A 13,824-nucleotide genomic window follows, 5' to 3' on the forward strand; every position below is an offset into this window, starting at 1 on the left:
TGCAGACACAGGCGGGGTCGGGCTGGCGGGTAGTTGGGGTTCTCCAGGATATCGGCTGTGAGGCCCTGTTGGGGGGTGACTGTGTCTCTTTGGGACAGGATCCAGGCCCCGCTCCTGTTGTTGTCAGTAGCTACCGGTGTGGTGCTTTGCTCTTGTTTGATGATGATAACAGTCGGCTGCGTGCGTGTTCCCTCTGTGTGCTGTCCCGGCTCTGTGCAGATAGCTGACACCGCAGACCCCGAGAGAACCCCCAAAGACCACAGACTCTAGTAAGGTACGAAGGAACCCGAGCCAGGTTTATTGTCAAACGAAGTACAGAAATAGTTTCCTATAGACTCTACAGGACATACTATGAATTTGTGCCCCCTGGCAATGGACACAGCTCAGTCAGTGGCGGGACTTTCCACTGCCCCCTAAGCCAGACAAAGATACGCACTCCGGGACTTTCTTTTATACAGTTACAGGACAGATTACTCATCCCTCCTGACGTATTGAGGTACAGCCCCTTGATTCATTGGGGGCTGTTTCCCCCTTTGATCATGTTGTTTCTATCCATCACGCTGTCCTTTTGACCCTGTCTTTAAGATGCACCTGCTTCTAGCAGCCCTCTTCTTGCCAACTTCTGTGTGTGGGGCCTGCCTCTGGCTCACAGCCCAGCTTTTTGCTTAGCAATGCCTGGAAGTACTTTGGTTCAGGCTTCAGGCCTCAGACTGGGCCTCTGACACAAGAGGTTATGTTTCAGGGCCTCATCTTACTACACCTGTAACGGCCGAGGATTTAAATTTGAAGCCAGGGAACCAATTGGCTAAGATAGAAATGGTCAGTGAAAATGCAAATGACCTGGCTGGCAGGTGGGAGGGGCTGCTGGGCTCAGGATACCTGCCTACCTATAACCAGACCCCTGGGGCTGAGTGGGACTGAGAGATGCTCCCCACCCCCCTGCACTCCTGCACACCAGAGAGGGGGCTCACGCTGGCTCTGATGCTGTGACCAGAGCAGAGAGCTCGCTGCCTGCCCCCACTGGGACAGCCACGGCAACGGATGGGGAGCTGAGACCCCAGCTGAGTGGGGGGACAACCAGGCAGAGCAGGTCGGCTGCCAACCAGGTTTGCCTGGTCCAGACGTGCTGCTGGGAAGTGATTACACAGCAGGGAGGGAGCTACCAGGGACAGGGCTTAGGGGGGCTGTGACCCCAGGTCCAGCCAGCGAGGGGGAGCAGGTCCCACTCTCTGCCCCAGCAGCTGAATTCCAGACTGAGCTGCGGAAGGATCCCTCCTTGGAAAAGCTGAGGGAACTTGCTGGCCACAGCGCTGCAAACCCCCTTGGGGAAGGCTGCAGGGACAGAGTCCTGCGGGAGAAGGGATTCCTGTACCGGGAATGGAAGTAAAACTGGGGGGAATCGGGAGGCAGCTGGTGGTGCCCCAGGAATCCACAGGGTTCTTCCCATTTGAGCTGCTGTATGAGAGGAGAGTGAGGGGACCCCTGGACCTTGAAAGGGAGGATTTGGAGGAGAAGGGGGAAGACCCCCTGGTGGATCTTTTCCTTGAGGTGGGAGCCAATCTCCCCATCAGGTGTTCACCATTTAGAGTTACTGGGAAAGCAGCCCAAACCCTGGAGAGAGAGGTCAAGGACATGCTGGATTTAGATGTGATCCAGCCGTTCAACGGGCCTCACTCGTGGGGCTGGTCCCCAAGGAAGACAGGATGATCTACTTTTGTGGGGACTATCGGAAGCTTAAAGCCATCACCGTGTCTGATGCCCACCCCATGCCTAGGCCTGGGGAGATTCTAGACAAGCTGAGGGGGATGGGGAACTTGGCCCCGGCATACATCGATGACAGGTGTGTCTTTAGCCAGACCTGGGAGGAACAGGTGTCCCAGGTGAAGAGGGTGCTGGGCTGCCTCAAGGAGGCAGGACTGATGGTAAAAGCCGAAAAGTGCAAGGTGGAGATGATCAGAAATTGGCTCATTCCTCAGACCAAGAAACAAGTCCAGGCCTTTATCAGGATGGTGGAGGTCTACCAGAGGTTTGTACCTCACGTTATCCCCCTAGCTGCCCCCATCCCTGAGCTATGTGAGAGGGATAAGCCAGACAAGGTGGTCTGGACCGAGCAGTGCCAGAGGGCTCTCTGTATACTTATACTCTAATTCAGGGCCCGGTAAATCTGGTAAACCCAAACTTTGCCAAGCCTTTTGCAGTGCTCACCGATGCCTCAGATGCAGGGCTGGGCATGGTGCTGATGCAAGCCAATGCTGAGGGGAGGAGACACCCCATCGGGTACCTAAGCAAGAAACTGCTGCCCCAGAGAAGAAATGCCTGGCCATGGTGCAGGCCCTTAGAAAGCTGCAGCTGTATCATTTTGGGTGGGGCTTTACTGCGTATACTGACCACTCTCCCCCGACGTGGTGGCAATGGGCTGAGGCTGGGGACAGAGACACCTGTTCAGAGGGTGGCCAAGGTCCAGATGGGGGCTTTTAACCCAGAGAGCCCGAATTGCAGCCCTCCAAACTGGAGCCCTGGGAAAAGACCCAATCCCAGTTTAAACCCCAGGGGTATTGGGGTGGCAAAAGGGCCTGGGCTGCATAAACCTTCCCACATGCAGCCTGCAAGCGCCATCAAGCACAACAGACCCACAGGAGGGTGTGAAACTGGAAGGGCCTGGTGTAACTCCCACCAGGAATGGGAGAGGTGCTGGGGCCCCCATGGGAACATTGGTGGGTTCGAACTTCCCCAGGTCACCGGCTAAAGTGACCTCGCTCAGTTCAGTCTTGAAGTGAGGAGAGATGTGACAAAGTGGGACTGTTCTTAATGTTTCCTCTGAATACTGTGTGGGTGCCTCAGTTTCCCCTATGCATTTCTTAAGTCTCCAGTGTGCATAAATGGCTAACACTTTGTATCCTGGCAACAAATGACTGGGGCCCTTCCCCCCTGCAAGGGAATAGCTAAAAGTGAACAAAGAGCTCAGGTGACCTCCTGGCCCGGGAAAGAGACAAAGGCCAGAAAGGAAGGGCTGGAGGGGGTTTCAGTTTGGGAGCTGGCTGGGGACAGGGAATGAGGGCAGACGTGGGTGTCTGCCTCACGGGGCCCCAGAATGAATCTGGCTGAGGGGTCCGGTTCTCTGTACCTATGTGAAAGTTACTAGTGACCCCCCTTAACAACTAGCAGGCAGCCAGTAAAGGAAAGCAGAAGCCTCACGTACATAGTAGCTTGAACTTTTAAACCATCTTCTCTCTTCTGTCTCAAAGCAAAAAATTCTTGCTCCAAACCAGTTTTTACTAACCAAATAACAGAAGCACGGGGTTTGACACCCACCAATGAAGTGTTAACACGGCATGATCTTTGTCTGAAAGTGTATAAAAAGTTTGTGAAACTTGTGTGCAGCAAAGTTCTTTGTACCTGAGTACAAGGCTCTCCTTTTTTCTGCAGAATAAAGCAATCTTTCCTTATCCCTGTCAGGCTGTTATTGGCTCTCAGCTAAACAGACCCGATATTTCGGTAACAGTTTCTGGCACCCCCAGACGGGACTCTCCTAGCTCGGACATTGGACTCCGGACGGCTGCGGCGAACTGGGAACGGCACCAACAGGGTGTTTAGCCCCTCTTTCTCTGCTTCACCGCGGCCCCTGGGGTTTGTGCTCCGATAAGGTGAGCCCTAATAGGATAAGGAAACACTATCTGGTTCTGGTTCTGTTCTGTTTAACCGGTTACTGTTGTTTTTCTGCTCTGTTCATTTGGGCGTTAGGTGTGCGGGCGGAACTGAACCTAACGCTCCGTCTCCTGCATGTAGGGGCTGCCAGGGGGCTCCGCACGGCCCCAAGCGCCGTTCCCTGCAGTTCCCATTGGGAACCACAGCCAATGGGAGCTGCAGGGACAGTGCCTGTGGACGGGGCAGCGTGCAGAGCTGCCCGGCCACACCTCTGCGTAGGAGATGGAGGGGAACGTGCGGCTGCTTCCAGGAGCTGCTTGAGGTAAGCGCCGCCCGGAGCCTGCACCCCTGAGCCCCCCGCACCCATGCCCCATCTCCTGCCCCAGCCCTGATCCCCCTCCTGCCCGCCGAACCCCTTGGTGCCAGCCCAGAGCACCCTCCTGCACCCCAAATCCTTCATCCCTGTCCCCCTACCAGAATCCACATGCCCATCTGGAGCCAGGGCCGGCTCTACATATTCAGCCGCCCCAAACAGTCATGCGCGGGAGACGCCCCGGAGCCCCGGGAGCAGCGGACCTCCCGCTGGCTTGACTGGTGAGGGTCCGCTAGTCGCGCGGCTCGGCTGGACCTCCCGCAGCTGCGGACGGTTGGCTGGTCCGGCGGCTCCGGTTGAGCTGCCGCAGTCATGCCTGCGGGAGGTCCACCCGAGCCGCGCGACCAGCGAACCGTCCGCAGTCATGCCTGCGGCAGGTCCGGTCGTCCCGGGGCTCCAGTGGACCTCCCGCAGGCATGACTGTGGCAGGTCCGCCGGCCCAATCTGCTGCCCCTGACGACAACTGCCGCCCCACGCGCGTGCTTGTCGCGCTGGGGTCTGGGGCCAGCCCTGTCTGGAGCCCTCACTCCCCCCTAACGCCCCAACCCTGTGCACCAGCCCTGATCCCCCTCCCACCCTCTGAACCCCTTGATCCCAGCCCGGAGCACCCTTCTGCACCCCAAATCCCTCATCCCCAGAGTCTGCACCCCCAGGCAGAGCCCTCACACCGCCACATACACCTCAACCCCCTGCCCCTTCCCACACCCATAACCCCTCATTTCTGGCCCCATCCTGGAACCCACACCCCCAGCCTAGAGCCCATATCTCCTCCCATACTCCAACCCCCTGCATCAGCCCAGAGCCCCCTCCCATACTACAAACCCCTCATCCCTGACCTCATGCCAGGGCCCGCACCCCCTCTCACATCCCAACCCACTGCCTCAGCCCAGAGCCCCCTCTTGCACTCTGAACTCCTTATTTCTGGCCCCACCCCGGAGCCCACACCCTCAGCCGGAGCCCTCACCCCTCCTGCACCCCAACCCCCTGAGCCAGCCTGGTGAAAATGAGCGAGATAGTGAGAGTGGGGAGAGCAAGCCACAGAGGAAAGTGGGGATGGAGTGAGCGGGGGCGGGGCCTTGGAGAAGGGGTAGGGCGGGGTGGGGCTTCAGGGGCTGGGCAAGGGTGTTCGATTTTGTGCAAGTAGAAAGTTGGCAACCCTACTCATAGCTGATGCCTGGTGTCCTTTCTAGGCAGATCTTGGAGGACTACATTCACTGCTCTTTTCCGTCCAAAGGACATCTCCTTAGGGCAGGGGGTGCCAAAGCCGCAGGGCCTCCCGCGGAGGCTAGTCAGCACCTGCTCCACCCTGTCGCAATGTCAACTGGGCCCTCACAGCTTGCGTGATCCACCCGCATCCCAGGGTGGTTTGCAAGACTCACTGAGGTTGCTGCCGGGCAGGTCACCATGCAGCACACCAGGACCGGGCTCTGTCATGGAATGAGCCTGAAACATTTATTAGAAATGAAGGGAATTCCCTGGCCCACAACTCCACTCCTCCTGCGTTATGACTGGCCAGAGCTAGTCGTCATCTGGAGCGAGGGGACTGAGATGGGGGCTGTGTAAAATGAAAGCTAAAACTTTGCAGGTCTAGAAAACTGACATTAAGGTTCCTAGTTACACAACCCCCGAACCCAGGGCGGGCTGGGAATGCCCCGTTTGGACCTGCAACACAAAGTCTGGATCCCGATCTGGTGTTTCCTAGTCTTTACTAGCTCACCCTGCCTCTTACATTTCAATCTAGCTGGAAATAACCTCCGACCAGCGGCGAAATCGGATATTGCTCCTACTGCCCGGAGAGTTGTTTAAGAAACCGAAAACTGTTTCGCCCCAGAATGGCTTCACTCAGGAAACAGCCTGAGGGCAGTCTCCTAGGGGAGAAGTTGATTTGCACCCACGCTGTAGTCCGGATAGTCGGCAAGCTTCACGGGTGATGCTGTGCTTTGCAACACAATAAAACCTCAGTCCTTTCTGCCTGGAAATCAGCAACGTTCCCCAGGCCTCCGATGTCTGGGGCACAGCGACAGTCACGCCCCCAGGCCTCGTGCAGGGCCTGGCGAGACATTTCTCATAGAAAGTGAGCGGCAGACGCAGCAGTGACTGCTGTGGCAATTTCAGTTCCTGTCGGACCAGGCCAGCTCTTCCCCTTTGGGCAGGAGCAGCAGACACGGCTCTGCGTAAATGGGACGTTCCTTTTGCATCTGCGTCGCTGGGGAACCGAGGGGCGGCCGGCAGTTTCCCTGCCGCTCTCCTGGGAACATGGCACATTTCTAGATCTCGGGTGATTTATTCATGAGTCAAGGCGCCGTTCTGAAATCGAGACAGAGTTTTGGACTGGCTCATCTCCCCCTTCCCCCCCCCGCCAGCTGCTTTTGATTCATCCCCCACAGTCTCTTTTCAGCCCTGCTTTGAATCATGGCCTCAATCCCATTTCCTTCCTCTGTGTCCAGACGCAGCTGTGCCCCTGCCCAGGTCTGATTCACAGCCCCCGCCCCTGCTTGTGGCGGGGGGCCGCTCCTGTCCAAAGGAGTCTTCCGCCCGCCCGGAAGGAGATTGCTCAGGCAGAGAGGAAGAACAGATGTGCCATGGAGGGCCCGATCTTGCGCTCATGGATGTCAGTGGGAGCTTTGATGCTGACAAGTTGGCTCTCTGAAATTCCCAGGCCCCTTGTGCCCCTTGCCCCTCTGGCAGATGGGCATCAGACAGAATCACAGCTGTGTTCATCTGGAGGACATCTAGCTTTGCTGATATGACCACTATTATCTGGACTGGGGTAGCACCTAGTCACGGACCAGGCCCCCACGTGCCAGGCACTGTACATTCTTGGTAGTCCATCGATCCGATGATGACAAATCTGAGCAAATCATCTATTGCTGGTCTCGTGGTGTGCCCTCTGATGACTGTACAAGCCAGTTCTAGAGGTGCACATTTGGCTGCAGATGGTGCATGAGAAGTTCGCAGTCAGTGGGTTGTGCGCTGCTGGTGCTCTGTGACGTCGTTCGCGTGCCTCTTGTAGACGCCGGCAGCCATCTTCCTCAAAGGCGATGCAGGTATTTCTGACTGTTGCATGCCACTGTGTTCTGTCGCTGGCGGCGTCCTCAAGGTCCCTGGGTTTGATACTGCTGCACTACAGATTGGCTTTGATGGTGTCCTTGTAACTGGACATTATTAGGTGTATTACAGTAGTGCCTAGGTGCCCCAGTCACGGACCAGGCCCCCAGGTGCCACGTGCTGCACAGATGCTGAACACAGAGATGGTCCCTACACCCCGAAGGTTTACAATCTAAGCAGACACATGTTCCTTCTGCCTTGTGATGAAGAGCCCCAGCCCTCATCCCCTACCCTGCTTTACTCTCACGCTCACAGAGGCAGCGTGCCCTAATGGATAAAGTACCAGCTGGGGACTCAGGAGCCTTGGGTTCTGTTCCTGGCTCTGGCTTGCTGGGGGCCAGCCACTGTCCCCCCCACCCCCTGTTTACCTGGAAGCTTTCTGGGGCAGTGCCTGTCTCTTGCTCACTCTCTGTGCACTGCCCAGTGCAGCAGGGCCCTGATTTCAGCTGGCACTAATATAATAGGAATGGCCGTGTGTCTGCAGGGCAGATAGTTGCAACCACAGGTCCCATCTCATGATCCTCGAGTTTGTCTCTTTCATCACATTCAGCCAGCGCAAAGGGGTGTGATCGGTGACAACTGTGACTTCGTTCCCCAGGAGGTAGTACTGTAGGCTCTCTAGGGCCACCCAGCAGCCAAGCATTCCTTCCCCATCCTGAGTGCGCCCTCTCACGAGGAAAGAGTGCCCTGCCGATGTACACAACTGGGCGTTATTCTCCATCTAGCTCCTGGGAAAGGACCATCCATCCCTACCACCGAGGTACCTGTCTGCAATACGAATTCCCTCTCCAAGTTCAGACTGCACCACGCTGGGGATCTGCAGCGTATGTCCTTGAGCTCTTGAAAGACCCCGTCACGGGTGGGCATCCAGCGTCCATGAGACCTGCCTTGTGGCAGTGTCCTTAGTTAGTTTGTCAGCAGGGTTGCTATAGTGGTAAATGTGGTATGAACCAGTCATAGTAGCCAGCTAGGCCTAGGAAGACCCAAACTTCTGTGCCCTCCACTGACCATGTATCCCAGATAATGGGATTCCTGTTTTCCCTATCACAAACTCGCAGGGGAACTCAATGATCAGGGAACTATTCAACGTTGGTGAGGCCTCATCTGGAGTACTGTGTCCAGTTTTGGGCCCCACACTACAAGAAGGATGTGGAAAAATTGGAAAGAGTCCAGCGGAGGGCAACAAAAATGATTAGGGGGCTGGAGCACATGACTTACAAGGAGAGGCTGAGGGAACTGGGATTGTTTAGTCTGCAGAAGAGAAGAATCAGGGGGGATTAGATAGCTGCTTTCAACTATCTGAAAGGGGGTTCCAAAGAGGATGGATCTAGACTGTTCTCAGTGGTACCAGATGACAGAACAAGGAGTAATGGTCTCAAGTTGCAGTGGGGGAGGTTTAGGTTGGATATTAGGAAAAACTTTTTCACTAGGAGGGTGGTGAAGCACTGGAATGGGTTACCTAGGGAGGTGGTGGAATCTCCATCCTTAGAGGTTTTTAAGGTCAGGCTTGACAAAGCCCTGGCTGGGATGATTTAGATGGGAATTGGTCCTGCTTTGAGCAGGGGGTTGGACTAGATACCTCCTGAGGTCCCTTCCAACCCTGATATTCTATTCTAACGGCAGCTGTTTGTCCAGATGGGAATCACAATCCTTGCTGGAGAAGACTACATCGTCCAAGTGTGCGGTCGCATGTTGATTATGCAGTTGGAGTAATTGGTCCATCAAACATTGAAAAGGGGGCCACTGCCCCGTGTAACCCGAAGAGCATCGTCTTAAAATGAATTAGGCCGAGCGGTGTAGGGGAAGCCGTCTTCCTCCAAGAGTCCGGTGATAAGTGGATGTGCAAGTATCCCTTTGTAAAATCCAGAGTGGTGATGCACTGGGCTTCTCCCAGCTGGCCTAAGAGTTCATCCATCCACAGCATGGAGTAGGAACAAAGTCCACCCAGAAACACAGGGTGCCGTCCGGCTTTGCAACCAGCACAATAAGACTCCTCCACTTGCTCAGGGATTCCTCTGTTACCCCAAGTTCTAACATGGTCTTGACAGTCCCTCTCAATTTGTCGGGGATTGGTCAGAGCCCGCCCTGTATTACTTTACCAGGTTCTGTATTAATGTGATGCTGGGCCATGGACAAGCTGAGACTACCTTTGGAAAAGTGGCCACCAGCTGAAGCGCCTGTTCCTTTTGCTTCTCTCTGAGGGGCTCTGAGCTTCCTTGCGGGCAGCTGTTAATTTGGAGTTCCAGTTCCAGTTCCTCAGGATGCGGCAGGATGAAGACGCATTCCCTAGCTTTCCAGGACTTCAGCCAATGTGCTAAAGTTGTTGTTCCTTTTTTCCCCTGGTGGTTTGATTAAATAGTTCCTGGTTCCTACCTTCTTCACTACCTCAGAAGGACCTTGCCACTTGGCCATTATCTTTGATTCAGAGCTTGGAAGAAGCAGCAGAACTTGGCTGAAAGGCACATAGTCATTCCTCAGCTTCTTTGAGGTTTTCTCTTCTAGTGTAGGCCCCCATTGCCTCCCGTCTCTCACGTGACTTTGAGACGGATTGTACAAGGTTTTCAGCTCTTGGGGCCTGGCTTCCCCATGTCTCCCACACCAGGTCTGCTATGTCACCCATATGGCAGTGAAAACCTTGTGGAAGCTTGCAGGGCTTCCCTAGGGGTGAAGAGCAGGGCCGGGGATAGTTGGTCCCAGTGTCAAGGGTCATGGGTGATTAATTTCTTGAGCGTTCTCTTTGCTGTCTGATTAAATCTTTCTACTAGGCCATCCATCTGTGGGTGGTAATGCTTTTCGATAGGCCACAGACCTCGCTCATCAGCCAGGGCGTGAAACTTGTCTCTTTGGGGATCCCATGTGAAGGTCTTCAGCAGCTCAGCAATGGTCTTTATTGTACTTAAAGTACTGCACAGGATCTTTACAGGGGGAAAAGCGCCACATTTATTGGTAATACACGTATCAATCAACACTGTATCATATGCATATGATATATGTATTACACTCACGCACTTACTCACACACAAGCACACTCCGTCTTGTTGTTGTTACCAATTAGTTGCTCCCCTTAACTTCACTGGCCAAGTGAGTTGGATGGGGGAGTGGGGTTTCTGGGATAGTTCAGTGGTTTGAGCATTAGCCTGCTAAACCCAGGGTTGTGAGTTCAATCCTTGAGGGGGTCATTTAGGGAACTGGGGTAAAAATCTGTCTGAGGATTGGTCCTGCTTTGAGCAGGCAGTTGGACTAGATACCTCCTGAGGTCCCTTCCAATCCTAATCTTCCATGATCTGGATTGATGCTCCCATGTTGACAAGACAAGACTGTGGGCTTGGCTACACTTGAGAGTTGCAGCGCTGGTAGTTTACAGCACTGGTCATCCAGGTGTGCAGGAGCAGCGCTGGTGTGTGGCCACACTCACAGCTACCAGCGCTGGTGTGTGGCCACATTTGCAGCGCTGTTGGGAGTGATGCATTATGGGCAGCTATCCCCACGTTCAAGTGGCAGCAACGTGCTTTTCAAAAGAGGGGGTGGGGTGTAGTGTGACAGGGAGCGGGGGAGAGAGAGAGTGGATTTTTGGAGCCAACACTGTGTGTTAGCTTCCTGCCTTGCAAAATCAGAAAATGTTCCCGACCCCTTACGCTTAACTCTTAACTGCAAACAGCCTGCATCCAACGGACTCCCTTTCTCCCCCCCCCCCGCCCCCCACAGTTTCTCTCCTCAAGCAAACACTCACTCCCTGCCTGCCTCATTCACAGGGGTTATCTCATTTGATTGTTCACAGTCAGGTACAGATTGATCACAGCAAACAGGAGCTGTTTGTTTTTTAGATAAGCAGCTCCCGGAGCTCCGGAGCTCCGAGTTCACAACAAAACAAAGAGAGGCTGCATAACAAAACAAAGAGAGTAATTTAGTTAAAAGCATTCTGGGATATCTGCTAATACCCTGGAGGCCAATAACAGCGCTGGTGTGTGTCCACACTTGATGAGCAGCGCTGGATCACCAGCGCTGCACTCGCTACACCCCAAGCAGACCAGGTGTTCAGCCAGCGCTGCAGCCAGGGAGTTGCAGCACTGGATGTGCCTTGCAGGTGTGGACAGTTACTAAGTTGCAGCGCTGGAAAGCCTTCACCAGCACTGCAACTCGCAAGTGTAGCCAAGCCCTCAGGGTCCTCTGCAAGACACCTCACATCTATAGCAGCTTCCCTCTCATGCAAATCTGTGTCCATTGGTCCTTTGTGCTGCTTCCTTCTGGGTGCTGTCCCAATGCTGTTCAAAGAGGGTGTTTTCAAAAGAAGGTGCTCACTTCTAACCCCCAAGGCCCTCAATACGTCTGCTCTTCTTTAGTGGGCCCACTTGACATGTTTTATTGTTTTGGGGTCTGGCTTCCATCTCCTCTCCAACTGTTGCAGCTATCTGGAGGTGCTGCCTTCCCCGCCTTGCTCATTCACACCTCGTTTATTCAGCAGGGCAATTGATTAAAAGAGCAGGGGAGAGCTTATTCTACTCCTAGCAAAAAGACATTTTTTTAACATTATACCAAGGCTCAGTACAAAGTTTTCTATATAAGGATCTGATACAAAGTTGTATGAAAACAGAGGCATAATACAAAGTCATATGAAAGTTAGGTGAAGATGTTTAATGCAGAGATTTTTCTACATTTTGGCATTGGCGGACTGGGATGGTATGGACTCCGGGTATTGGGTGGCATAGTCCACAATAACAAGTATAGGCTGGTGTCTGGGGGCGCTCTTCTGTAGGGGGGCTATAAGATCAATGCAAAGGGGATGTCCACCAAGGGGAGGGGTACTCGGATAGCCTGTGGGACCCCCTTAGGGGCCACTGGTTGGTATGTGTGGTATGATGCACAGAAATTTTCAGCTACTTTAAGGACACTGGCCAAAAGTATCTGGCCAGGATCCTCGACTGTGTCGTATCCTTCCTAAGGTGTCCTGCACATGTGCTGCGTGTAGGAGCTTGCGACAGTACTCCCAGGGCACTAGTAATTGTGTCCGTATCTCCTGCATCTGCTTGTCCTGGTCTGTGCAATACAAGTCCATTGTAAGGGCAAAAGGAGGGGACTGCCATGCCCTCCAGGGTGCCCCCTCCTCGTCATCTGTCACTGCTCCTTCTTTGAAGGCCCAGCTCAAAGTCATGTCCTTTCTTTGCTCCAGGCATAAATCCAAGAGGCCTGTTAGACTCTCCAGGTCTAGGCTGGGTCCATGGAAGGCCCTTCCCCGATGTCTTTGGCCTTGTCCACATTGACTAGAGTCAGTGTTCTCCATGACGCCTGTGATGAACTGGGAATGTTCTTAATGTTTTCTCTGAATACTGTGTTAGTGCCTGTGACGTTATTGATATAATCTGGGACCATATAGAACATGGTTGCAACCAAGGTCCTGTAGTGGCACCAAATCTTATGTGAAGGGGGTCATATAAGGTGTCTAAGACCAGGTTATGGGTTACTGGTTGATTATGGTGTCTATATGTATGTATCATTTTGTATTTGAAGTTATGAGTATTGGCTGTATACTGTCTGTATTTCAAATTTGTGCTATGCTTCTGGGAAACATCCCAGACAAGTTGGTGTTAGCTCTGCCTAGCCTGCTTGATGGCCCATTAAGGACCATCAGCTACACAATTGACCCATGGAGAGGAGGCAGATACGCCTTGTAACTCAGCAAAGTATGCAGGGACTTGCCCTTGTGACTCCAGACTCCATTTTGCTGTAATTTTCCACAGTAAGAACAAAGTGTTCTTACACCTGGAAAAAACCTATAAAAGGCTGATGCTTATCTCCATCTTGTCTTCAATCCTGCTTCTTACCTCTGGCGGAACTTTGCTACGAACTGAAGCTCTGCACAAAGGACTGAATGACCCATCCCAGCGGGGGATGTTCCAGAGACTTGATTCGAACCTGCAGTTTATTTCATCACTGCTACAAGCCTGAAGCAAGAACTTTGCCATTACTGTATGGAATTGATTCCATTTAACCAATTCTAGCTCTCATCTCTATCTTTTTCCTTTTATGAATAAACCTTTAGATGTTAGATTCTAAAGGATTGGCAATAGTGTGATTTGTGGGTAAGATCTGATGTGTATATTGACCTGGGTCTGGGGCTTGATTCTTTGGGATCGAGAGAACCTTTTTCTTTTATTGGGGTGTTGGTTTTCATAACCATTTATCCCCAGGACGAGTGGCACTGGTGGTGATACTGGGAAACTGGAGTGTCTAAGGGAATTGCTTGTGTGACTTGTGATTAGCCAGTGGGGTGAGACCAAAGTCCTCTTAGTCTGGCTGGTTTGGTTGGCCTTAGAGGTGGAAAAACCCCAGCCTTGGGCTGTAACTGCCCTGTTTGAGCAATTGGTCCTGAATTGGCGCTCTCAGTTGGGTCCCGCCAGAACCGCATCATCACAGTGCCTCAGGTTCCCCCAAGCAGTTCTTGAGTGTCTGGGTGGTGTGATAAGGGGTTATGGTTGCTGCAGAGCAAAGGGCCAGTGTACCGAAATGCCTGACGCTCTGTCTCCTAGCAATTGATGACCTGGGCCCCTCCTCTGCAAAGGTGCCAGTTGAAGGTGTTGGAGACAAAGAGATCAGGTGACCTCCTGGCCCCAGAGACAAAGCCCAGAGAGGGAGGGCTGGAGGGGGTTTTCAGTTTTGAAGCTGGCTGGGAAATGGAGAGGGACACCCCAACGGGCTTGGGC

The sequence above is a fragment of the Mauremys reevesii genome, linkage group 2, assembly GCF_016161935.1.
Source record: "Mauremys reevesii isolate NIE-2019 linkage group 2, ASM1616193v1, whole genome shotgun sequence".
NCBI classification, from domain to species: domain Eukaryota; kingdom Metazoa; phylum Chordata; order Testudines; family Geoemydidae; genus Mauremys; species Mauremys reevesii.